Source organism: Rattus norvegicus, chromosome 13 (assembly GCF_021556685.1).
Source record: "Rattus norvegicus strain SHRSP/BbbUtx chromosome 13, alternate assembly SHRSP_T2T, whole genome shotgun sequence".
NCBI classification, from domain to species: domain Eukaryota; kingdom Metazoa; phylum Chordata; class Mammalia; order Rodentia; family Muridae; genus Rattus; species Rattus norvegicus.
In genome coordinates this window covers 49,039,813-49,066,919 of record NC_141546.1, presented here as the reverse complement: position 1 = coordinate 49,066,919, position 27,107 = coordinate 49,039,813, and the positions used below count along the sequence as shown (strand labels likewise).

Here is a 27,107-nt window from a genome sequence, read left to right as displayed (position 1 = left end):
ACATGGGCTAGAGATACAAGAATTTAACTGGCTTAGTTGTGGTGCTTCCTAGAGAAGGGCTAGTTAACCCCTTGAGGGAGGACGGAAAGAAAGGGTTAGATCTTGTGAAGAACTTCCAGTGACCAATAACTCCAAAAGAGGGTGGGGAAGGTAATTCGGGGTCACAATCTCCTCATCTGGCCCGGGGACAGCAAAATATGTCTGTATCTTCTGACGTAGCCTCAGAGCTCACGTTTTTCTGGGATTCTTTCCCACTGAAGCCTCAGAGGAGCCCAAAGGGGAGGTGAGAGAAGCTTCAGGTGACACCCCAGCCACCTCTGTATAGCTAGCAACTGCCTCTAGGTTCCCCACTCCCAACCCCTGTCACTCTGGTGAGAGAAATGGGTCCAGAGCCAGGGACGTGTGGGCTTTACAGAAAGACTCTGGGTAATTTCCCATCCATTTATGAGCCATTTGGAATACTCAGGTTAAATGGAGAAGGCAGAGAATGACCCTGGTTCTTAGTGTGGCCCAGCCAGAGTTGCATGGATAGAGCCTGCCCACTGGGACCACAGGCCTGAGTATATCAAAGCAGGAAGACCAGCAGTCCAAAGGGTGAGGAAACAGAGTCACACAGAGGGAGGAACGTTCCCAGTGTCACCCAGGGATCAGTGCAGAAGCCCAGGCCAGACCCGTGTTTTCCTTTAGAAAGGGGTTGAAATATTTATGAGACTGTGTGGCCACTTAGGCCAGATGGCTGTAAGATCAGTTGCTCTGGAATGTGACCCTATCCGGGGACTCTTGCCAAGGTGGCTTCCTTCCCCTCAGCAGTCCTGACACCTGTTTTGGGACCTGGAGCCAGCTCCTTCCCCCAGCTCTCCCTTAAACAACTCCAGCAGGTGGGACAGGGCAGCATGGGGTGGGGAGGGTATATCAAAGAGCTCTAGACTCTTGGACAGGGACTGGGACGGGGCAGGTGAGGAGTGAAAATTCATAGTCTTTGCAAGATGAGCCACTGTGGGTGGCTGGGGCAAAAGATGTGTGGCTAAGGGCTCAGCAGTCTTAGAAGAGGTGGGGGTGGGGAGTAGATGGGCAGGTACTGTGGCCCTGAACTTTTGTCACCATCCCCTTGTCTCCAGAGGTGTTTTCAGGCTGGCTTGCCTTTATATTAGCTGTTAAGGGAGAAACGCAGGGTAGCCTCTGGCCCTAGAAAACTTTCAGTAGTGATGACCTCAGCCCCACCCGTTATCAGTGCCAAAACACTACTGTTAGGGTAAGACGAGGGGAGTAGAGATGGGACGGCAAGGAAGGGACTCTGGGTTGCATGTGCCTCATCCAGTCCTCACTCAGCAGCTGATCTACTGGTCCACCTCTCAGGGCCCTGCTGTACAGCCTCCAGCTGCATCCGCTCCTTCCCACATGTTACCTTCCTAAGTTCTAGTCCCCTCCATCCCAGGGAACCACACCATTCATTCATTTGGCAACTGGGCGTCAGCTTTGACTCTAGCACCACCAATGCCTCCGATGGGACTGTCCCAGTTGCTCTGGAGTAAGCCCCACCTCCTTTGCCTGCAACAGCCTTCTAGCTGGCTACCTGCTTCTATTCTGGACTTGCCCTCTGCCCTTAACTGCAGCCAGATGGGGCTTAAAGCACAGAGCTGAGCAAATCGCTCTGCTTAAGATTCTTCAGCTCGATCTTCAGGAAACAGCCCAGATTCCCACAACCCCGCTCCCCACCCCACACACGGCTCAGGACTTTGTGGTCTGTTGCTCTCCCTGGGCCACTGGCTCCTGTTTCCTTCTCCGCTCTCTCACCTGCTCATGCTTCAAGGCAGCATGGATGTGTGGTGCTGCAGGAGATTTTGCTAATCCCCAGGTTCATCCCACTGTGCAGAGCTCAGCCCCGGCTGAGACTCAGCACCCTTCCAGCCCCAGTGTGTTTCTTCTCTGCAGTCCTCGAGCTCCATCCAGGCGAAGGCAGCTTGCCCCCACTATTGCTGTTCAATTTTGGAGACAAAGTCTCTCTGTGTAGGCTCAGGCTGACCCCTAATTCACTATCCTCCGGCTTCTGCCTCCCCAGAAACTGGAAGAGAGCGAGCGAACTCTGTGAACCCTCTCTCCCTCCTCCTTCCTCAGAACCACCCACCACACCTACCACCTGGTCTAAGGAAGAATCCAGAAAGTGAGAAGGAGCAAATAAGTTATGTTAGAAAGTGTGTGGCCTCAGGACCCAGACACACCTGAGTTGGAATTTAAGCCCCAGGACTCCCAAGCCACTGGGCAAATGACTAACAACTCTGGTCCCCAACCTTGCTCACCAACACATTCATACAGCCCTCACCCCAAGGAAAAGGCAGTCTGGGCCCATAAACTCTCTCCACTTGGCATCAGTGGATTTTTCCACCCTTAGATTCCAATTCAGAAGCTGTGCATGGCACATAGCAGGGACTGAGTGACTGCCAGAGGTGCCCTGTTCCCCAATTCCCAGTCAACAGAGGCAGGCAGGACATCTTGAAAACACCTCTGATGTCAGTTTTTTTTTTTTGCAGGGAGCTGATGCCAAGTGGAGAGTTGTTAGTCATTTGCCCAGTGGCTTGGGAGTCCTGGGGCTTAAATTCCAACTCAGGTGTGTCTGGGTCCTGAGGCCACACACTTTCTAACATAACTTATTTGCTCCTTCTCACTTTCTGGATTCTTCCTTAGACCAGGTGGTAGGTGTGGTTCTGAGGAAGGAGGAGGGAGAGAGGGTTCACAGAGTTTGCTTGCTCTCTTCCAGTTTCTGGGGAGGTGGGATAGCAGACAGAGCTGGGCAGGAGTCGGAGCAGAGATGCATGTGTTTGACATGCGCAGGATGCAGGTCGCAGCCAATGTAGGCAAAGCAGCTGGGTGGGGGAGTGGGGGCTGGGTTCTGTGCCAGAGAGAGAGGGGGGGAGAGGGGGAGGGGAGGAAGGGGGAGAGAGGAGGAGGGAGAGAGGTGAAGATAGGGGTAGTGAGCCTCCACCATCTAATAGTGTTTTGTGAAACGTTGCCCATTGCAACATACATCGCCCTAAGTAAAACAATAAACTCGTTAATTTTTGAGAAAGCCGTGCTATGGCTCTCATTATTTGGAGTCACCTGCTACTTGAGGGTAGTCTATGTCCTGCAGTCACTCAGTGTTTGTGAGGAACAGACATCTTTCTGCAACCAAGAGGCAGGGTTTTGTGGAGAAACGGTGAAAGCTGACTACTTGGGGTGTTCATAATTTCCAGAGATCCGGGCTGGGGTGGGGGTGGGGAGGAAAGAGAAGCTTCCAGATCCATGAGGCTAGGGAGCCAGGAGGCACCATTCCCTGAAGATGTTCCCCCCACCCCCAGCCTAGTCCCCTTTCCTTCCTGTTCTGTCAGCTTCAGTTGACAAGAATGAAGCTGTTCAGCCTCCTCAGGGACCAACCGGGCCTTCTGGGCCAAGGCAGCTGTCTTGGGCCCCCAGCCCCAGCCCCAGCCTGTTCCCCTGGCCCCCATTAACCTGCCTCTCAGCCGCACATCTGCTAACCTGGGGGCCTGAATGGCCTTAGGAGTAAAACTCCTTCAGAACATCTGGAGTGTGGGGGTGCGCGGGGCCCACCTGGAAGGGAGAGGAGGTGAGAAGGGGGAGAAGGGAGGAAAGAGGGAAGGGGAGAGGGGATGAGAAGGAGGGAGGGTGGTGTGCTGTGTGCATGGTGGGCGCTGATGGGGAAAGGGAAGCACACTAGTTCCTTTGACAGATGGGGAAGGGCTGGGAGCAGGGAAGAGAACAGGCTGAAGTGGGCACACAAGGCTCCCCTGGCACTAGCTAGGTACCCTGTGCATTTCCTTAGAGACCACACAAAAGCCCTGACTGCCAGGGCAGGTGGGGTGGTGAGGGAGCTTCTCTGTGTTTCATTGTGGTGTTCTCTGCAGCCTCTCCCAGCAAAGGAAGCCATCTCCTTTCCCCAGACCCAGCTTCCAAGACTTTGCCTGAATTGTTTCTCAAGCTAAGATATTTTTCTTTACCACTCCTCCACGCCTTGCTTCTCTCGTTCCTGCTACGATAGCTCTTACCTCCTCCAGGAAGTCCTCCAGGATGGTTGCATCTGGCTCTGGGCCTGCCTGACACATGGAGAACACTCAATACCTGAGCCAGGAAACCTTTTTCTCTCTATTTCGTTTTGGCTTTTGCATCCACAGCTGGGTGGTGGCTCTGAGTTTTGTGTGATGGAACCAAGCAGGTACTCCTGGGGTGAATGGGATGATGAGTATTCTGCTCCAGCCAATTCCAGCTGTGTCAGATGTCCTGCCGGATCTAGAGTGTGCCATAGCTGCCTGTGTCGGAGTTCAGAGGGAGGGATGGGGTGGCGGTGAGGGAGTAAGCTAGAGATCTGGATTCAGTCTTAGGGACTTTGGACACAACAGCAACATTTTGGAGAAGCTCGAAAGCTCCAAGGAAAACCTTTATGTCCAGCCTGGGTCAAATGGTGTCCATTTTATTTTGTCCCTCTTCCTAGTAAGATGGGACGAGCATTCTGTATCTGACTGCACCCAGGCTGCTCCATGTTTTGGAAGGAGAGGAAGAAAGGCAGGCTTGAGAGTGTTGGCCAGTGCGAGTGCTCCCCAGCCTGTGCCCAGGGGTCTTTCTCCACCCCCACAGCTCACTGCCCACCCTCTCTGATTCTCATCCCCTCTCCCCTTTCATCTTTCCTCCCTTCTGCCACTTCTCACCTCCTCTCCCTTCCAGGTGGGGCCCGCGCACCCCCACACTCCAGCTCCTCACCAGCCGGGAGAGCCTGACTAGCCTCCATGAGTTCTGAAGCCCAGGCCAACGTCCCGCTTCGCTGGACAGAATGCGGTGGGATTTTATAGCATCTTTCTATGAGAAAACTTTTCTTTGGCAGTCAGCTCTGTCTTTTTCTAGAAAAGAATCACAGAATCTCAGCATTCTGTTCCTTAATTTTGAAATCCGTCAACTGGGGATAATAAAGAGGCCGTTCTGAAGACTAACAGAACAATGAGTAGAGGTTGAGCACAACACTGGGAGCACCCTAGGTACACAAGAAGGCGTGAGCACAACACTGGGAGCACCCTAGGTACACAGGAAGGCGTGAGCACAACACTGGGAGCACCCTAGGTACATGGGAATGCGTGAGCACAACACCAGGACTACCCTAAGTATACGGAAGACATGGTCCTGTGTTAGAGTTACTGCTTCCCAGTCCCCAGCACTGTCTCACTAGGTGCCATCATTTCCTGTGGTAACGGGTCTATGGCACAATAGTTTGGGCAAACTCAAAGAACCTCTGGCTATGAGGAACTAGAGTCATTTATGAAGACTTGACTGTAAACTAAATTTCTAAGAGAGACAGGACCTTTTCCAACCTCTGAATTCATAGCTGGCCGTCCCTCTCGGGGTCAGCTGCTCCTGCAGTGAGCCTCTCAGATCATTTCTTCCATTACTGTTTCCTTCCGAGGATCTTGGTTGGGCATCTTCACGGTGATGCGCTCACTTCCCACAGGTTTTGCTATTAAATAAGAGGGGCTCACGACAAGGTCACAGATAGCCAATGTCAGGATAGAGTGATGCCTAAGAGGAGCTGGAATGCAGACAAGGAGGAGCTCTACTCTGCTGGCCACCAGCTATGGTGTGGGTGCTGTGCTGGCTTTTGAAGGAGGTGTAGGGGTTGAAGTGGTGGGGAAGGAAGGGCAGCTTCTGCTAGGACAGGAGGAAGACCTCAAATTTGTTGCAGTAAATCTCCAAACCCAATGAGCCCGTGCGAAAACTCACAACTCAGTTATATTTATAAGCTGCATGGCCAGATTGGGCGGAGCCACTGCTCCACTAATCTATCCCCAGCTATGAGATCCCTTGCTACTTGCGGCTCCTCCAGGCCATGTGGTTCTGCTCTATCTCCCCCCCCCCCACCTCTTCTCGAGAAGACAATGGGAAGAATGGGAAGGCGCAAAGGGGGTGGGGCATGGGGAATGGCATTCAGTCAGAGAAGGGCAACTTGATTTGGAGCAGGGCCAGGTCATCTCTACACTTAGACTCCTTTTTGCAAAAAGGCTGTGTATCAGAGGTCTGTCTCTACGCAGATAGGTTTCAACGCAGAGAGGCAATTACAGAGTTTTCACAGAGGCAGATGGACCCAAGAGAACCCCAGTGACTGGCTGTCTACAGCACATCAAAGAGGCTCTGCTCGGGGGCCATGAGTAAGCTTCCTTCAGAGACCATGGTGGGATAGGTCCTAGACCACAGCCGGCCAAGGGGCCTTGAGATTCCAATGCTATGGTCTAGAGACTCGAGAGGCAGGAGATGCAGAGGGAGGCAAGGTACAGAGATGGCAAGATGCAGCAGGTATAGGGTGTGGGGTCTCCACTGCACACACCCTCAAACCTATTCCCTAGGTCCCCTGCTCCAGACTGCAGGCTCCACGGAGCACTGCCTTGCTCTCTCGACTCAGCGCTCCAACGGTCTGGGACTTAATTATACACTGACACACTTTGTTTTGAAAAAAAAAATGTTTATTTTTGTTCTGACTCATTGCAGAAAATTTAGAAAATACAAAAAATAAGAAGAAAATAAAAATCATTCACGGTTCTACCACCCAGACGCAATGCCTGCTGGCATTTTGGTGTACTTCTCTGCAAACATACACACAAAGATATTCACTTCATGCCATGTCCTGATACCTTCTGTTGGGTCTGGTTTAGTGCCCTTTTAAAATCACACTAGTGCCAAAAACCACCAGCATAGAGGAGAGTGGGAAGGGGGACAACATTTGACATGTAAATAAACAAAATAATCAATAAAAAACATTTGTCTATGACACGTGTTCAAAACACACTAGTATAACTTAAAACCACACTAATATAACTAGTATCACTATATACTAGTGTAACTAGTGTTAAAAATAGACTAGTATAACTTGAAAAAAATCACACCAGTCTAACCTTAACTCATGTAAGAATTTTAACTGCAACCTTTTTTAATTGTGTTATAATTCACACAGTATAAAATTCGGCCCTATCTAACTTGTAAATATTTTGTCATTCTGTGGAGAAAACTTTGCTCCTCAGTCATTCCCCACCCCTAGGCTAACATGGAGACGAATGGTCTCGGGATGGTCCTGTTCCGAGTATTTCATGGAATTATACACCAAGTAGCTTATCCTCTGGCCTGTCACAGTGTTTCAAAAGCTCATCCATACTTCGTAACTGTGGATTAATACTTCATCCTTTATTTCTGTTAACCAATTTTTGATTAATTTGAGTCAGGGCTTCACTCTGTACCTCAGGCTGACCTCAAACTCAAGATTCTTCTGCTTCTGTCTCCTAATGGCTTATTCCTTTTTATAGATGAATGATAGTCTTTATATTAGTAAGCTATTTTGATTTACCTATGTATCTGTTGATTTCCCCCCCCTTTTTATTTTCTTTAGTTTTGTCTTGTTTTTACAGTTTTCAGAGCATAGATTTTACACTCTCTTGGGCTGTCAGGGATTTTGTTTAGGGATTTGCATGCCCTAGGCAAGCATTTTACCACTAAGCTACATCTCTAGCTTCTAGGATTTTCACACTTTTCTTCAATGTATTCCTAGGTATTTTTGTCCTCAGTAGTACGATTGCATATGGAATTGTTTTCTCCTTCTGGGGAAGGAGTGCTGTAAGCACATAGAAACCAGGCAATCTCTCTCTCTTTCTCTCTCTCTCTCTCTCTCTCTCTCTCTCTCTGTGTGTGTGTGTGTGTGTGAAAGAGAGAGACAGAAACAGAGAGAGAGAGAGAGAGAGAGAGAGAGAGAGAGAGAGAGAGAGAGAGAGAGAGAGAGAGATGCACAACCTCCTCCTTGGAGCGCTTGACCTTTGGCTCTGGTGCTGCTTTTTTTGTATTTTAATTAGGTTTTTCCTTATTGGCAGATGTTTTATGGTTTAGAAATGGAAGCCTCTGTCTATTTTTCTGTTGTTTTGCTCACCTTTCATTTTATGACAGGAACTTTAGTTTTTATTTCTTCAGTGCCCCGATTCCTTGCCAAAAACTGCTTGGTGGGGCTGTTGGCTTTACGTCGTCTATACACTGAATGCTTGCTGTCTCACATACTTAGGAAATATGGTCTATGCCCACAGGATTTAGGATTTTTCTTAATCCAAAACATCTTTGTAGATCACAATATACTTTTTTCCAGTCTCGCTTGTTCTCATTAAGGACTATATATTTCTTGCTAGAACGACTTCATGATGTTTATTGGGTTTTGTTGTATGCAAACAGTTTTGGTGACTACTGCTAATGTCAAAGGGATGCTTTGCCTTGACCCCTCCCCTCCTGCTGCCATGTAGGGGCTGGAGTCAGGTGTTGCCCTGGCTTGTTTTCAGTGGCTATAATGAAATATTCGTACCCTGGTAATTTATAAGGAAAAGTGTGGGAGTTTAGAGAACTATTGTGAATTGAACCTAGGGCCTCTGTGGCCTGGTTAGAGACGCTCTAATCACTAAGATACACCGCAGCCCAAATGCTGGAGTTCCTAACTCAGTTCTGGAGGCACAGCATGGTACTTGGCATCTTCTTCTACATCACAGTGGGGGAGGGCTGGTATCATGGTAGGGGAACACACACAGAGGGAGAGAGCACACACAGAGGGAGAGAGCACACACAGAGGGAGAGAGCACACACAGAGGGAGAGAGCACACACAGAGGGAGAGAGCACACACAGAGGGAGAGAGTAGGGAGCCAGAGAGATTCATGGGTCAGCTTGTTTGTTTGAACAACAAACTTCTCTTGAGGGAATGTACCAGCACCGACAACAGCTACATCAGTCTTTCCAGATGTGAAGCCAGCAGTGACCTAATGACCTTCTCTCACTTTTCAACATGACCAGATTGGGGACCAAGCTTCCAGCCCATGACCCTTTAGGGGACATACTCAAACTGTATTCGGCCCAGAGTATGTATGCACACGTGCCTTCTATCTGGGCACTTCATTTAATGTTCACACATTTACCTTGTTCTGGATTTTGAAAGGAAAATTTGTAGTGTTTTATTGGAATGTATAGTGGTGGAAAACCTCTAATATAAATATCTCTATGGTTTGAGGAAACTACTTTTTTCTTTTCTTTTTCCTTCCTTCTTTCTTTTTTCCTTCCCTCCTTCCTTCCTTTCTTTCTTTCTTTTCCCCCTTCCTTCCTTCCTTCCTTCCTTCCTTCCTTCTTTCTTTCTTTCTTTCTTTCTTTCTTTCTTTCTTTCTTTCTTTGTTCCTTCCTTCCTTCCTTCCTTCCTTCCTTCCTTCCTTCCAACAGGATTTCTCTATGTAGCCCTGGCTGTCCGGGAATTCACTAAGTAAACCAGGCTGGCCTCAGACTCACAGAGATCTGCCTGCCTTTGCCTCCCAAGTGCTGGGATTGGAGGTATGAGCCACCATGACCAGCAGAGCTTTAGGTCATTTTTGAGATAGGGTGTCACTCTATAGACCTGGCTAGCCTGTAACTCACTATGTAGCCCAGGCTTGCCTCAAATTTATGGCCATATGACTGTTTCATCTACCCAAGAGTTGGGACTCCAGGCATGTACCAGCACTTAGCTTAGTCAGCCCTGGGCATCAATCCTGGGCTTCATGAATGACACTAGGCAAGCTCCTTAGCAGCTAAGTAGTAACATTGTATCAATAATGTTACATTACATGCTAATAAAATAGTCACAAAATGGCTATGGGCTAACAACTTGTGTTCTTGTTGGTGAGTTCTGTAGTCTGGCGGAGCTGAGGGAGTTGAGTATCGGTCCAACCCACTAATCCCTGCCCCATTTTATAAAGCAGGAGAATGTTTTATTTAAGAGTTTGGAAGGGTTTAGTGATAAATTACACGGTCCCAGATGCTTGGCTTGGGAAGCGGGTTCTTTGATACTGTTTCTAACGTCTTCTGGTTTTCTATCTCTCACTAGTCTGACTTTATCTTTTCCCAACCACTCAGTTCACAGAGCTCTTCTCACTTTCTGCCAATACATCCATTGGCCTGGAGGACAGGCTGCATGTGACTTGCTCTCGCTTCCAATCATGGTCGATACTTTGAAAAGCATTTCATTGATCTTTCCACAGCTCCCCCCCACTTCTTTCTTTCCATGCCCCCCTCTATTCTTGGCACTCTTGTCTCTCAAATCTGAGCCACCTCAATTGTTCCAAAGTCTGAATCCAGTCTCCTCAAGTGGCACAACACACTCTCTTTGAGTCTCTGCTTTGTATGGAGGTCTAGAAGGTCTCTCCAGGCAGTGAGAACAGAAGGTTGACAGCACCAGTTTCCTTTCCTGGGCTACCTGTGGCCTGAGGTTTTCCAGTTGAGGCAGAAGGGTGGGCCCCATGCTTTTTACTTCATCTTGCCTGGAAATAGAACTCATAAAGCCCTCATTCTGGGGGCCGGCAGTGTAGTTCAATGCTTGAGTGATAATCTAACTGGTTTGAGGCCCTGGTTTTGATCTCCTGCACTGAGAGAGAGGCCAGGAAAAGCCTTCATTCTCTCTCTCTCTTTTTTTTTTGTTTGTTTGTTTGTTTTGTTAATTTTAACTTTTTTTGATTGCTTATTCTTTATTTTTTTAGCAAGTTTTTCTTAAGCCTAGAGCAATATTAGCTACTGTATTAGCTGTTATTATCTCTTATAATGCAAGACTTTTGTGGTTAGGAATATATTTGTTGGGGAGATGGCTCAATTGGGGTTTGCTGTGCAGGTATGGTGGTATGGTGACCTGAGTTCAATACCCAGAAACCATGTTTTTTTTTTTTTTTTTTTTTTTTTTGGTTCTTTTTTTCGGAGCTGGGGACCGAACCCAGGGCCTTGCGCTTCCTAGGTAAGCGCTCTACCACTGAGCTAAATCCCCAGCCCCAAACCATGTTTTTTTTTTTTTTAAAAAAAAGCCAGGTGTGGCGGCAGGCTTGTCATCCAAGTAGTAGGGAGCTAGGCAGATGTGTGGCTCTGGCTAGCTGGCCAGCCAAACAACTTGGTAAGCTCCAAGACAGTCAGAGACCGCGTCTCAGACACGTGGATGGTACCTGAGAAATGACATTCAGGGTTGCCTTCATTCATATGTGCACTTCATATTCATGTGTGCACCCCCCCACACACACACGCACACTCAAGAAATATGCAGACAGTTATGCGCATACCCAGAACTGTGTGGACTTCATGAATGGTTGCCCCAGTAACAAGATACAAAATCCTCGAGTCCAAATGCCCTATGGTATAGCTCTGCTTCCCTCTGACTCGTAGGATGCCCGGAAATCTCAGAGGTTGCCGTATCATTGACCTTGAGGACAGCATGCTTTCTTACGAATGCCCGTGGTTCTTTTATTTCATTTTTGAGTCGTTTTTCATGAATCTACGTTTGCTTGGAACACAAGGAGCATTTTAAACCTGTCCTGTTTTTTCGGTCTCGCTATTTTTGTTCCTTTGAGGTAATCACGCATGTATGTGCTCCATTCTCTCTGCTTGGATCCTTTGAAGTATCTGCAGTCCCCAATACCACAGGTACCTTCTCTCTGTTATTTATCTCCTCTTCCTTTCCATTGCTCTCAGGTTGCCGTCAGCCCTTTCTTCTGAGTTTAAAGGAAAGGTTTCAGGCCTGCCTTACCTGTGCTTAGTCAGGCTTGTGAGCAGTCAGGTTTGGTCTTTGTCACCAACAATGTGAATGCGAATGCTGTTTTCCCGCTTCTGTGCTTGCAGACTCGCCTGCTCCCCACCTCGCTCTGTTGTTTCTGTTTGTCTTTGAGATGTCCCTTTATATGTTGCCCATTTAACTTTCTTCTATCTCGGCCTCTTCTCTTCCTATTGATGTTTATCGAGGCTCTGACTGCTCACACATTGTAGGAACAGATTGCTCTCTGAAATGTGATCCTCTGGGTTTTCAAAATGTTACCACCTCTTCCTGTATTTAATTTTTTTTCAGAATTAAAAAAGAATATTGCTCTTTAGCCACCCCCGCCTTATATTTTAAATTTATTTTAAATTTAAAAAGTTATGGTAAAATATATAGAACATAAAATTTGTCTTCGTAACCATTTTTAAAATTATTTTGAGGGATGACTCTATCTATGCCAGTATGTGAGTGTGGGCACTGAGCAAGGTCAGGAGTTGGCTCCTCTGGAGCTGAAGTTATAGGCGGCTGTGAGCTGCGTGACATTCGTGCCGGAACGTAATCAGAGCTCCCTGCAAGAACAACTCTCAACCACTTGCTCTTAACTCCTAGTCACCTCTCCAGCCCACTGAACTATGCTTAAAAGTGCAGGTTTAGTTCATAGTGAGACGGCTCAGCAGGTAAAGGCCCTTGCCACGAAGCCTGGTAACTCGTGTTTCGTTCTCAGGATGCACATGGCGGGAGGAGAGAACTGACTCGCCACGTTGTCCTCTGACCTTCACGTGTGCATTATGGTACACGTCACATGATAAATGTAGTCTTAAAACTAAAACAGAGGGCTGGAGGGATGGCTCAGCAGTTAAGACTGCTGACTGCTCTTCCAGAGGTCCTGAGTTCAACCCCCAGCAGCCATGTGATGCTCACAACCATCCGTAGTGGGATTGGATGTTCTCTTCCGGTGTGGGTGAAGACAGTGACAGTGTATTCACATATGTAAAGTAAATAAATCTTTAAAATAAAAAAAAGGCTAAAAAGAATTTCCTTTCACCTTAATGCTTAGTAATAGTCCACTGGGCATCCAGAACTGACGTGTTTATTCACTTACCTGCTAGTGGGTTTGGGGATGTTGGCTGCATGCATCATAAGACTGTGAGTACATGTATGTACACATGTGTACACATATGTACACATGTCTCTAAGTCCATGCTTTGATTCTTATCTTTGAATAGGAAAAAAAAACCCAGCCCTATCTAGATATAGATTGTCACCATGGAAGTGACAGGAATTTGACATGATTTCATTCACTCTCCTTTCTGGGGAAGGGCAACCTGCTCTTCAGACACACAGCTGGAAAGCAGGCTGCTGTGCACAGTTCCCAGGGAAGATTTTAGCATCTGACAGATATGCATCTGGCATTGCTTTGATGTCCTATGGTGGAACCCTTCACCCTCTGGTCTACGTGACAGTCCACATAGCCCACAAGTCCCTGACTTGACTCCCCACAAGAAACCAACAATGCTGAGCTCAGCTTCTGTCTCACAGCAGCGGACTCGGAGTTTGTAGGGAGTTCTAGCAGGCTTTGTGACTCCGGGAAGCTCCTTGGGTGATGCTACAATGGAGCCAGGCTGGAGGAGAACCACAGCTTTGCTAGGTGGTGGCACACATCTGTGATCCCAGCACTTTAGGAGGCTCAGATGCAAAAAAAAATGCGTTTGTGGCTGTTCTTGACTATGTTATGAGACCTGGGAGGGGAGAGGGGAAGAGGGAGAGGAAAAGCAGAAAAAGGGGAAGAAGAAAGGGAGAGGGAGAGAGGCAAGAGGGAGAGAGGGGGAGAGGGAGAGGAGGAGAGGGAGAGAGGGAGACTGAAAGAGAAGCACTGTCCTGTCCGCCACAGGTCAGCTGCACATGTTGGTTGCATCAGAAAGGTTATGCAGGAGCATGGTTTCCCAGCTTCCTAGATTTTGACCCGTAGACATCTAGGGCAGGAGACGATGTATTTCCACCCTCTATCCACACTGGTTGGGCTATTCTGCTTCACAAGACAAAGCAGAGGCAGCCCCTCCCCATCAGCAGAGATGCCAGACCCTGGCCTAGTACTGTTTTTGCTCCAGGTTTTAGTTATACACACACGTGTGATTGTATGCATGTGCACATGTGAATGAATGTGTGTGCATGTGCGTGCATGCACATCCATATGTGAGTGTGTGTGTGTGTGTGTGTGTGTGTGTGTACATGTGTGTTTCTTTTGTCTATATGTTGGTAGGTATTTTGGTGACAGGTAATTAGTGGCTGCATTTCCCTCAGTTTAGTCGATACAGCTTGAGCTTAAGTGTGCTTCGTTTGCTTGGCTTGTTTCCTCTTCAGGTGGGAGGAGAGGAACTGTAGCCACTCTCCCTGTTTGTGGATGAGGCTGAAGGTCCTTAGGATGAGGCTGAAGGTCAGTCAGGACTGTGGAGAGGCCGAGTATAAAAAAGGGATGATACCTCGTGGGCTCTAAAAGGTCTTTAAAGCAACAATATAAAGAGAAGAGGGAGAAATATAATTGTAAAAGTCTGCAATTCCTTGAAAGCACAGGATGAAGAAGCATGGATTCTGGGATGGGCCATTCACTGAGAGGCATGTTTGCAGCTGAGGTGGGGGGTCGGAGAATGAGAAATGAAGCTGAACTTCAGGGCCAACTAAAGAGGCTACAGGTAACTGCAGACTGTGGATGATGCTGAAGAAGAGAAAGGCAAGACCAACCTGGCAGCTCTCTAGTCTGTGGTATATGGGTGGACGGATGAGCAGGAGATAGGGGGATGGGGAGGCCAAGAGAGATGGGCAGCATCATGTAGGTGTAACCTCTCCAGTTCTCATACGGTTCCAACAGGAGGGGAAAACAGATTATCGGGAGGCCTGGAACTCTGACTAAGAAAGCCAGAACCCATATAGGTTTTTACCTTTTTTTTCCTTCTCTTGTTTCTCCTTCTAGAAGTGTTAAGATGTGGTTTGGCTTTATTCCCCCTTGTACCTATGACTGCAGAGCCTGCTAATAGTTTCGTTCAAGCACTGGGATGTCACATAGGCTCCCTAAACTCTGACATCACTGCCCCCTATCTGGAGAGGCAAGTTTGGGAACCCCTCCCCGCCATCTGCTTTCTCCTGCACCAACCACAGTTGCCTTTGCCAAGGGCAGGCACCAGGCCTAAGCAACCACAGGACTCAGCTCCCAAACACCTCTCACACAGCCAGGCCGGTCCCCAGAAACCAGCCTGCAGTTCGGAATCCAAAGGTTGGAGGGTGGGGGAGAGATGGGATAGCTTTTCACAGTCCCCACCCCCGGATTCCGAGATTGTCACCCACAAAGCTGGCCTTCTGCCCAGATCTGTAGGTCCATGTCTTCAGGGCAAGCTCATGAAGGCTACATGGTCTCCTGCTGCCTTCCTCCTGGAGGGCATGTAATTATTTTTATATATTGCTGCTGAATAGAACACAAGGAATGGCTTGCAGAAACGCTCAGGTATCGGCCTTTGATGTACACAAAGGAAGCGGCTGCTCTGCCTCCTGGGGCTCCTGCACACCCATCAATTCTTCTGACAGATGGAAGGAGGGAATGGGTGGCTTGGGCATTAGCACGGCCCAGAGAACGAGCTGGAATTGCCTTCATGCTAATATCCTACGTTTGATCTAGGCTGACAGTGAGAGGGACGGCATCTACAGGTGACATAAATCAGAGCTGATGAAATCCCAGCTCCCCGGCAAAGTCAGCCCTTCCTTGTGTGGGGCAAGGTAGATCCCCAAAGCCTCCCTGCTCTTTCGGTCACTGATGGGAACCCACTGTCATTCAGGACTCCCCACACCTACTCCCCACAAGTTCTCAGCTCAAACTCCTGGTGGCTTGGGTGTTCTCCTCTCTGCTCTTCAGTCCCTGTCTCCCTGAGACCTGTCTTCTAGGAATGATTGCTCTCCAGCTCTCCAGGATGCTTCTTCTGTATGGGTGTGGCTCTCTGTGAGGTCCTAAAGTTAGGCTCCAGATGTGGAGGTCATGGCTGGGAGCCATGGGAAAGGACCCAATATTGGGTGTCTCCAAGGAACGGCTCTTGGCTCTCGGAACCTGATCTTCTCCCAGGATCCTCCCAGCAACAGGGTTCAGTGACTTTGGCTAAGTAACTTGGTCCCTCAAAAATCCCTGCCTGAACGGGGGTCCCTTTCACCTTTTATTTCTTTCGACTCTGGACCCATATGCATACACTGTAGCTGTCTCCATTCACACCAGAAATGAGCATGGATCTCATTACAGATGGTTGTAAGCTACCATGTGGTTGCCGGGAATTGAACTCAGGACCTCTGGAGCAGTCAGTGTTCTTAACCGCTGAGCCATCTCTCCAGCCCCTCTGGGCCCTTCTTAACAGGCAGTTCTCTGAGTAGTGTTGAAAGTCCTCCTAGCATCCCTTTCTTCCATTGCTAGAGACAGAACCCAGGGAATTGTACATGAGAGGCAGGTCTACTTGGGTAGTCTTTAGCACTCAGCCCTGGCGTTTAACTTGACTAATGAAAGGCACAGACTTGGGGGTATAGGAAAATAGTGGTAGAGCACTTAGCTAGCCTGCTCAAGACCCTGCTCAACCCCCACCCTAATCCACCGCAGAGAGGTTCAGGGAATGAGGTGGCATAGTTCCTAGGACGTTTCCAATATAATAGGGAAAAGAAGAATCAAAGCAGGCTGTGAGGTGAAGACACTTGGAGATCCGAAGTTGGCCTTTGTCTCCCTCCACCTTGATTGACATCCTTCCTGGCTCCCCATCTCTCTGCCCTCCCTCAGTCCACGTCTGTGTCTCATTTGCAGAAACTTTCCTCAAAAAGATGTTCTCCACTAAAAGGATACCAAATAATACTTCCCAGGTTTTTAAAACAATAGCGGGCAGATTCTACACTATAAAAAAGGTAATTCTGTCCAAATGGTAGGACTTTAGTCGTCTTGGGATGCTTCTAGGGTGTGGAGTGGAGTTTACTGCCTGAGCCTTGGCATCCCACTGTGTGCTTGGGAACGGGACACACTCAGCAAGGCTCCTGTCTTAGGACACAGGGACAAGAATAAGGAAAGTTTTGTCCAAAGACAGCATGGACTCCTCATAGATAGATAGAGCCCTAAGAATCCTTCTTGGGTTCATCCTCTATGGGTGAAGAAACTGAACCCAGGAGGAAGAGAAGAATGTGCTGGGAGTCACAGAGCGCTGTGATCCAGGCAGCTACTGCCTGAGCTGTATTCCTACCCTCAGCCTTCCCAGTCCCTATCGCTAAAAATCTGCCACACAGCACACCCAAGACCAGCACATTCTCCTTCCAGCTGCCTCTCCATCTTCCCTCGGCTCCCCCCCAACCCCTCGCCTCATTTAGCAGCTTCTGTTCTTGTACACATAGTGGGTTGTTTCTCCTTTCCCATGGTGGGCTTTGGCCAGGTGTCCGGGTATCTCCCCACTGCCAGACATCCTTCCAGTTTCACTTGAAGGGACTTCAGTTGTCCTTAAGGCTCACTGTGAATGCCACCCACTCAGTCCTTTTGAAAGCCTGGCCTACCTTCCCTGTCCTCACGATCAATCGTGACAACCACTCTGTCTCCTCTTCACACACCCTGTCCCCCGCTCTCCAGCACAAGAGCACACTCACGCTGCATCACGGATGGTGGCTTGCTGTGTTCATTTTACGCACTCTGAGTTCCCAAGAGGGCAAGAACCAAAGCTCACTTGTCACCGTAGCCTGATGTCTCACACAGAACCTAATTCCTCAGAGCTGTCCGGGCTGGCAGCCACCAGCATCGTGTGTCAATGAAAATGAAATAAAACATAACCCTATTCCTCGGTAATGTGACTCAGATTTGAAGTAGTCAACAGCCCCGGGTGCCTCGTGGTTATTGTGTTGGACAGCACCATTCCTCCAGTCACACAATGTTCTATTGGGCGGTTTCCCCTAAACACCAGGGACACTCAGCCACCAACAAGGAGACCTGAGGGAATTTCATAGCCGACATCACATGTGCATTGATTCTTGGCACAGGAGGATGTTGGATGGGAACTTTCTGGAGCTGGGTGTGGAGTCCGATCACATGTTCTAGGCTTGGTTACTATTTCTAGAACCAACATTCTGTCTGGTCTTTATTTGGAAAAAGCTCCAAGCGGCAATCCTGCGGGCATGTGCAGGGACTGCCCTCCTTAGCTGAGACACCAGGTAGGGCCTTTCGGGACAAGCTCTGATGCTCGCACCTGCACAAGGGAAGGCTTGTCAGCAGCCCAGATCGCATGGAGGTACCTTGAAGATGAAGGGCTCTGCTTCCAGGGTTACCAGCTTTTCTCTTGGATAGAGAGAGTAGGCTTCCATACTGCCCGCCCCCAGCCCAGGGTTAACTTCACTTTCACTAGGTGATCTTCCTCCATCTTGTCTGCTGCCACTTACCCTTCCCTGCTTTTGCTGCTTCCTCTCCAGCTTCTGTTCACACACCTGCAAACTCTGACCCTTACCTAAGGCCTTTCCTGCTGTGGACATTGGCTCTTACTGTTCTCATTGCCTCGTTGGCTCTTTCCCTAACACTGCACCGAAAACCCTTAGTCCTCCCTTGGGAGATAGTTTAAGTGCCACCTCCTCTGTGAAGCCTTCCTGGATTTCTCAAAGGCAAAAAAGGGTTGGGCCCTGGCTCTGACTCCAGGAGTGTTTTCTACAAGCTAGATCAAAGAATGTGAAGCTGTGTGTTTAAAGCCAGAGGCTTTGGAGTCAGACCAATGGCTTCTCCTCCCTGAGCCTCCCTCACTGCATGCAAAGGGCTGGGGTGGAGATTAAGTAAGATAACATGTGTATAATGCTCACTACACCTGCCAGACACCTCGTCCTCACTACCCATCAGCTAGGGCCACTGAGCCACGAAGACATAGAGTCTTAGTAAATATAATAAACGAAACAGGCTAAGAACGTTTGTGGTAGGGAGACTGTGTGTTACTTAAGTTGATTCCCAGATCTGAGCCCAACACTGGCATAAGAGTGTTGAGTTGAACCCATTAATTGGATACTGTCTATATGGAGGGGCATTTGAGACAACCCGATAGGCAGTGGGGGATACATCCAGGGCAACAGAGCTGTATGGAGGTCCTTACGACACAAGAGCCTTGGAGTGGCGTCAGTGTGTACGAAGGCAAAGACACTCAGGTACTGGTGCCTAAGCTGCCTGAGTCTGGTACAGTCTGCTCAGTCCCTGGACAGAGAGTCCTTATGCCAAGCAGGGCTAGGGCATGCTGTGCACAGGGAGCCCACCCCCTTACCATGGGAGCCCCATGGCTTCTGTGCAGAAGCTGGCAACTTGTACAGAGGCTAGTGCTGGGGCAGGAGCCAGGGGCCCTTAATGCCTGCAGAGGCCTGGGGCTCCTCCTCGCTGCCATGCAGGTACCAGCCTGCCCCTTCTGGAACCCTCACTTTCCCTGGCAGGCTCTTGGTCAGGGCTGTTGGTCCCTCCAGGCAATCAACGGCTCCTATGTAGAATATTTTCTCTACATTATTACTATTTCCATAGCGGCTGCTTCTCTCTCTCTCTTTGTCTCTCTCTCTCTCTCTCTGTCTCTCTCTCTGTCTCGCTCTCTCTGTCTCTCTCTCTGTCTCTCTCTGTCTCTCTTTCTCTCTGTCTCTCTCTGTGTCTCGCTCTGTCTCTATTTCTCTCTGTCTCTCTCCCTGTCTCGCTCTGTCTCTCTGTCTCTCTGTCTCTGTCTCTCTGTCTCTCTCTGTCTCTGTCTCTCTCTGTCTCTCTCTGTCTCTCTGTCTGTCTCTCTGTCTCTGTCTGTCTCTGTCTGTCTCTGTCTGTCTCTCTCTCTGTCTCTGTCTCTCTGTCTCTATCTCTGTCTCTGTCTCTGTCTCTCTGTCTCTGTCTCTCTCTCTGTCTCTGTCTCTCTCTCTGTCTCTGTCTCTCTCTCTGTCTCTGTCTCTCTGTCTCTATCTCTGTCTCTGTCTCTGTCTCTCTCCCCCCTCCTTCTCCCCCTTCTACTTTCATCGGCCTCCTTTCCATTTGCCCTCTGATCTCCAGCGTTCCACCAAAAGTCAACCTATGCCTCTTTGAGCTGGAGATGGGGCTGCAGGATGAAAACCCGAGGCCTGGGTTTGGCCCAAGCAGTCAACAACTGCCTGAAGCTTCCTTGTTCTTAATCTCTCTGTCTTCCAACTTCTTCCTCCTCTTCGCTGTTCCAGTTTGGGAATGGAAACAGAGGTTGCCCACAACTCCCGGGGAAGTTTTGAGTGAGGTTTAGTGCTGTTTTTACCATCTTGAGGTTTGTTTTGTTTTTCTGAGTCTGGACCCCCATCTCCTGGGCTGGCCTAGAACTCACTGTCCAACGGTTTTAGTCATGCTGCTTCTACCCACATGCTGGGAATACATGTGTGACTCAGCACATTCTCAGGGTCACCTTGACATTCTTCACCGGTGTTGGACAGGATGTTTCATGCTCATTATGTGTTGGGTCTTGAGAACTATGTAGTGGGCCTTCGGGGTCAGAGTGGTGAGAGGCTCATAAGAGAGCAGAGGCAGCTGGGCTGGAGTAAGGGTTGGGGCCAAGCAAGTGGCCAGAGGTTGGTCACCGGATGACTGCTAACTAGGGGTTCCCTCTCTGAACTTGAATGTCTGAAACAGGACCTCCATCCTCTCGTTCTCCAAAAATACTGATGGACCAGTGAGAACGAGGAGCATTCGGAGTCCTCAGACTTGCAGAAGGGTTTTCTTCCAGTGAAGGGGCCACGTTATAGGAGAGACCTAAAGGCCTAGCCCTCTCTGATTGGGTGAGAAGCAGAGCTCCCTCCCCAGATGTGTTCCAGCCACAAGGAGCCTCCTTCATACTACCTTCCCTCCTGTTGCTGCTTTCTGCCTCCCTGCTCTTGGAGACTCCTGTCCTGTATCTGCTACATCTTTCACACCATGTGCCCTAGCTGGAGAGGAAACCTAAATTATCATTAACCTGAGCAGAAGAGATGGAAACTCTCTCCAGTTTCTCAGCTGTCTTTCTGGTCTCCCTGCAGCCAATTGGCCTTTAGATTCCAACCAGTCTGGACTCAGAAAGTGAGCATAATTGCTGGGCACCAAGCCTGGAGCTTCTATAGAACTGCCCCTTAAAGAGAATCACTTGCAAGGGCTGGAGGTATGGCTCAGAGGTTAAGAGCCCCTGGCTGCTCTTGCAGAAGACCCAGGTTCAGTTCCCAGCACCCACATGGTGGTTCACGGCCCCTGTAACTCCAGTTCCAGGGGATCCCTTCTTCTGACCTCTGTTGACATGGCATGCACACAAACATACATGCATGCAGACAAAAACACTCATATACATACGTCTAAAAGAATCCTTGACAACTTCATGAGTCAGTTAGTGGCCCATAGAGGAAGAAGTACCTGAAAGTTATACTTAGGTCTGCTCCCCTGTGTCTGTAAAAGCCTCTGTTTTCCTACAACTAAGAGACACATCTTTGTCCTCTTGTCATTCTTTGTTATCTATCTATCTCTATCTATCTATCTATCTATCTATCTATCTATCTATCTATCTATCTATCTATCTATCATCTCTCTGTATCTGTCTGTCTGTCTGTCTATCATCTATCTACCAACCTGCCTTTCAACCAACCTACCTACCTATTCTTATTTATTTGAGACAAGGTCTCCGTAGCCCAGACTGACCTCAAACTGCATGGCTAAGTAACTTGACCGTGATTACCTCCCTGCCTCCTCTTTCTACACACAGGGATAACAGCCACACACTCTCACCAGTTTTATGTGGTGTTGGGGACTGACCCCAGGCCTTGTCCGTGTTAGGCGAGTGCACTACCAACAGCTACACCCCAAGCCCCTCTCATCACTCTGGGGGAGTCGGAGCAGTAGAACAGAAAGAAGCCCTGAACTCGGGTTCCAGACCTGATGCTCCATTTGGCATTTCCCTTGATATCTCAGGGTATCAAGATCCTGGTGTGACATCAGCTAAGTCACTATCCTTCAGGTCCCCATCTCACACACAGCTGGTCTTCTCAGTCAGCCTATGTGGACTTTTTTCTGCTGTCTAACCTGAAACTCTCCTGCTACAGCCCTTGTAGGTTCTCTACTCATGTTGGTCATGAGACAGCCATGTCCCCTTTTCCGTGAGAAGTCTTGGAGGTAGACCCTCTCACCCTACCTGTTGCCTCTACCTCGGCAGGAGGCTGGGGAGTAGGAAGATGTTAAGCTGTTTCCCCAAAGTCCAGGCAAGCCCCAACTGGCCTGCCAGGGCCCTGCTAATCTGTCCCATCACTGCGGGGAAGAATTCTAATCGGAAAACACTGGAGGGGCCAGGCCCACGTGGGGGAGAGGAGCGGTGTTGATTCTATTCCAGCGCTTAATTGGTATAATTGCTGTCTTCCGCCTGCCAAACCAGAGTCGGGGTTGGCTCTCCCACCTGCGGGCGGGCGGGAGCAACTCTGGAAGTTCTTAGTCCCCAAAGGCAGGTTCTGCTGGCAGTACAGAAGCCCCCATCAGCCCCTTCCACTCCCAGGTGGCAGGGAAGCCTACTTACCCCAGAGGCCTAGGCACCCCAGTGGAGCCTGAACCCTCCCTCAATGTGGCTGGAGGGTTTTCTACAGAAAGCTCCCATCCTGTGAAGGAGCCAGGTGGGGAAAGAGTGAGAGAGACTTCTTTGAAGCAGGGTGCTGACCCTTGCAGGTCTCTAAGAGTCAGGCCACCCTGGAGGTGGTGGTGGTGATGGTGGAGGATTAGAACTGGTTTACTGCTTTTCCCTGGGGCAGAAGGCTTGAGTCATTTGAACTCAACATCGTGTGTTAACCTCACAGCCAAAGCCTCCAAGACCTACCATTGCCAGGTGCCCTGCTCCTCCCTGGGGTCACCAGAGCACATCTAGATAGGGCATCTGTTAAAGGAATAGGAGAAAGGGGGCAATGGGGACATCAGTGCCATACACAAGCTAAAAGGAGGGGATGTGTGGCTATATCTAACAGCTAAACCCCCACTCTCCACAAAGGATCAAAGTTGGCAGATAAAATTCAAATACATTTCCAGATTTCCTTTAGTGGAGCTCAGTAGCTAAAAGCACACATTATCCTTGTAGAGGATCCAGGTTCAGTTCCCAGCATCCACACGACTCACAAACCATCCCTAAGCTACAGTCTAGGAGATCTGTAGTCCTTTTCACCGGGCATACATGTACTACACATACATGTACACATACACTCAGGCCAAACACACAAACACATAAAATGGATCTAAAATTTTAAAAAAAGATTTTTTTATTTGTAAATGACATGTATGTGTATTTTGACATCTGTGGGTACACGTGTGAGTGTAGATGCCTACAGGGACCAGAGTCATCAGATTCCCCTAGGGTTGGAATTGCAATTGGCTGTGAACTGCCTGACATGGGTGTTGCAAACCAAACTAAGATCTTTTGCACAAGCAAGATGTATTTTAACCATTGCACCATCTCTCTGCCCTCTAAAATAAAAATCTTGCCAGGGGGACACCCTTACCCTTTATCTGATATTTAAATTTTACTGGGCATAGTTTTAATAGTACATGGAACACATTTTTGCTAAAAGTCTTCATTACATGAAATTCAAATTTAACTGGACAGTGTGTGTGCTGTTACTGCTGCTCGTGGGACAGGCTCTCACTCTGAAGCGCAGGCTTGCCTTGAGTCCATTACGTAGTCCAGGCTGGCCTTGATTTCTTGCCTGTCTTGGCCCTGTCTCTAGGTCTTGGTATTTCAGGTGTGTCCTTCCATACCCATCTGGAAGCATGCATTTCAGTTCACTACACCCAACAGTACTGTCCTGGGATTGCTCTGTCACGGCCCAGCTGGTGTGAGTGGAATGTGTTATTTCCCCGATCACCTCGAACACAAACACAGGCCAGAATGATTTCCCATTCTTGCCCTATCTTTCTCTGCTTGCTGCCTCACTCGACTTTCTACTTTGGCATTTCCCCAAGCATCAGGAGCAGGGATACAAACACCTGTGGTCCAACATCCTAGAACAGCTCTACCATAGATGTGTGGACCCTAGGAGATGTGTATGCTATAGAGGCATCCTGGCTCCCTGCCCAACGAGACTCCTGCAATCTGTCCTCCCTTGAGAGGTGACGAGAAGGAATCCTTTCACAGTGAGGTTGAAACGCACAATGCAGGAAGCCTTTGGATGCTAGCCTGGTTGCAGGAGCCCTGTCCAAGCTCTCTTGCCTGTGGTTTGTGCACAATGCAGGAAGTGGACTGATCAGGACTGCAGTGTGCACATGGAAGCATGCAATGCGTGTGTGTAGGCATATGTGTGTGTTCACACATATCCATTCACACAGAAGTGACTTTCTGGGGTTCGCCAGATGGCTCAGTGGTAAGGGCACTTGCTGTCAAGCCTGATGAACCCAGTTCAGTTTCCTGAGTTGGGACCCTGAGACCCACATGGTGGGAGGAGTGAGCTGACTCCTGTAAGTTGTCCTCTGAGCTCCACATGTAAGCCCACACACATAAACAAACACAAAACAAGTTTGTGTGTGTGTTTGTTTGTTTGGTTTTTTTTTTTTTTTTTTTGGTTCTTTTTTTTCCGGAGCTGGGGACCGAACCCAGGGCCTTGCGCTTCCTAGGTAAGCGCTCTACCACTGAGCTAAATCCCCAGCCCCGTTTGTTTGGTTTTTAAATAACTGACTTCCATCCAACTTAGGCTCACAGGATTAAAAGTTGCTCCCACCCCACCCCCACATACATCCTGTCCCACTTCCTGTCTCCCTTAAGTAGGTGAGCAGGTTCTCACCTCCCTTGATGTGTCTGGAGTGCCAGCATCACACAGTGGGAAGGTTCATGGATTTGAGTGTCAGCAGACAAGGGTTCAAATCTCATGTCCTTGGCTCACTAGCTGAGTGACTTAGCCCAATTCCTGTGAAGTGGGGGTAGTTAGAGCCATCTTGTGGTAGAGTTGAGCAGACACAGAGCCTATACCTGTACCTGGGCCTGTATCTAGCATAGGACAAGTGCTCTGAAAGAGAAACAGTGATTACTGGTGGTGTCATGGTCATCGCTGCAGAGTTGACTGCACTTCAGGGAAGGTGGCATCACCCATGTGGGGAAGTCAGGGTTCATGGCTCTGTGAATTTACCCATTAGGCAGGCAGTGGTAGAGGGCAAAGTTCAGGACTGTAAACTAGCCAGTTCCCAGCTCCCTGGCCCTTAGCTAGTGTTTGCCCCTAATACTACCCTTCCCTAATACCTACTGGTCCTTACTCCAAGGAGACCTTCCCTCCTCCAGCCCCTTCATTTTATTTTATTATTTGGGCTTTTGGAAGGAAAGATGTCTTAGAAATGGGATCTTCCTTAGCCCAGGCTGGTCTCCTAAAGTCAACAATGACCTTGAACTTCTCATCCCTCTATCTCTCAAGTGCTTGGATGACAGGCACCACCACTCTCAGCCTTTTCTTTCTTTTAAAAATGAGTATATATTAGTTGTATGAAATAATCAGTCTTGCTGGGTGGCAGTGGCACATGGCTTTAATCTTAGCACTTGGGAGGCAGAGGCAGGTAGATCTCTGTGAGTTCCGACCAGCCTGGTCTACAGAGTGAGTTCCTGGATATTCAGAGCTACACAAAGAAACCCTGTCTCAAAAAAAAAAAAAAAAAGAGTATGTTTTATCTTGATTCTAAAGCAAAAATAGTGATGTTCTTCCTTGGCTTAAAAAGGAGGAGTGGATCTGGGGGAGAGGTGAGGTAGGGGGGGCAGGTATGGGGAGAAGCAGAGGGAGGAGAAACGACCGTAGGGATGTAATGTATAAGGGAACGATAATTTTAAAAATCTGAAAAAAAAAAAAAACAACAAAAAACCCAGACCTTTGATGGCTCTCATTTCCTATACCATGGCATTGTTCTGAGGCCCCTGAAACTTCACCAAGCACCTCGCCCCTTTTTTTTCTTCATCCTTCTGGAAGCCCTACATTGTTTTAAGACTCCTTTATTCAGTATTTCCCAAATGCTATTTGCTCTGCTTGGAGTGCCTGCCCTCCCTCACCAGACTGATGGCTGCCAGGTCTCCATGCCAGTGTCACATTCTCCTTCCCTGACGCCCTGGACTGGGTGTCACAGTACTGCACTGACTGTCAACCTAAATTTCCTCGTGACTATAGGCTCTGTGAGGAAGCTATGCTATCTTCCCGGCAGTTGCTGTTTCGCCAACACTGTCCTTGGCACAGAGCTCGGTGAGGGCTTTCTACCTGAGTGGCCTCTTCCTCAAAGCGCCAAGTAGTGTCTCCTAATGTGGTGGTTCCCACATCTGTCTAGAAACATCTATGACATCTTCAGGGATGAGCCCTATCCCCACCCCAGTCTTTCTGAGGTCTTCCAGGAAGAGGTGAGACTGTGTTTTCACAGGGTTCCCTGTGGCCAAAGCTATCCCACCAACAGTGATGGAGACCCTGTCTGTGGTAACACGAATCCTTATGAATAGAGAGCACTTACTGTAGAGATTGCTGGCTTTATCAGGTTATTTTAAAAATTAACTATTTTAATTAGTGTACAAAATAGTGCATTTTATTATGACATTTTCATAGTGTATATCACCGTGTACCACTCATATATCCCACCCCACACTACTCTTCTTTGAACCTCCTGCTCACTTCTGCTGGTCTCCCAATGGTCTCACCTTCTTCTTTTACAAAAACATTTGTTTTACTTTAGTGTGTACAAGTGTTTTTCCTGCGTATATGCACATGGCATGTATACTTTTGCATGTATGAATTTTTTCTATACATTTATTTATCTTTCTATATCAGCAATGCTTCTGTGTCTTGCCTAAATTACGTTAGCAGTACTGTCCCTGATGGTCCTCATGCGTCCTTGGGAGAAACTCCCCAGCTAGAGGTGATGGAGCAGTAGCTGAGAGCTACATCCTGATTGACTGTCAGAGAGAGAAAGAGAGAGAGAGAGAGACAGAGACAGAGACAGAGAGACAGAGAGACAGAAACAGAGAGACAGACACAGAGAAACAGACACAGAGAGACAGAGAGAGTCAGAGACAGAGACAGAGAGACAGAGAATCTAAGAGACCAAGAGAGACTGAAACTCTGAGAATCTTGGCTTGGTATGGGCTTTTGAAACCTCAAGGCCCATCTCCAGTGACACTCTTCCTCCAACAAAGTCACACCTCTCAATCCTTCTAATCCTTTCAAATGGTGTCAACTAAACATTCAGATCTATGAGCCTATGGGGGCCATTCTTATTTAAGCCACCACAAAGGGTTTGTTGCATGCTTGTATCTCCAATAGGTCATCGACGTATCTAGGAGTCCCAGGGCTTTGACAGGGGCCATACAAAACTTGAAGGTGTTTGAGGGACAGGTGGTGCCAGGGATGGGTGACAGAATGGCTTACATCTTTGAGGAGGCATTTTCTTTAGTTATGTCTAGAAGGGGGGAAATTTCCTCTGTCACTGTAGGGGACACGTCCATTAATCTCCTTGGGGTGGACAGGATTGGGGAAAATGTCACACTCAGAGAAGTGGGGCTAAGGATGCAGGGGAAGTAC

The 27,107-nt window shown here is 48.6% G+C and overlaps 1 protein-coding gene across 2 annotated transcripts in view; it reads left to right on the top strand.

Moving 5' to 3' along the window:
* Positions 1 to 27,107, top strand: part of Lgr6 (leucine-rich repeat-containing G protein-coupled receptor 6) — a 119,587-nt gene that overhangs the window by 49,251 nt on the left and 43,229 nt on the right.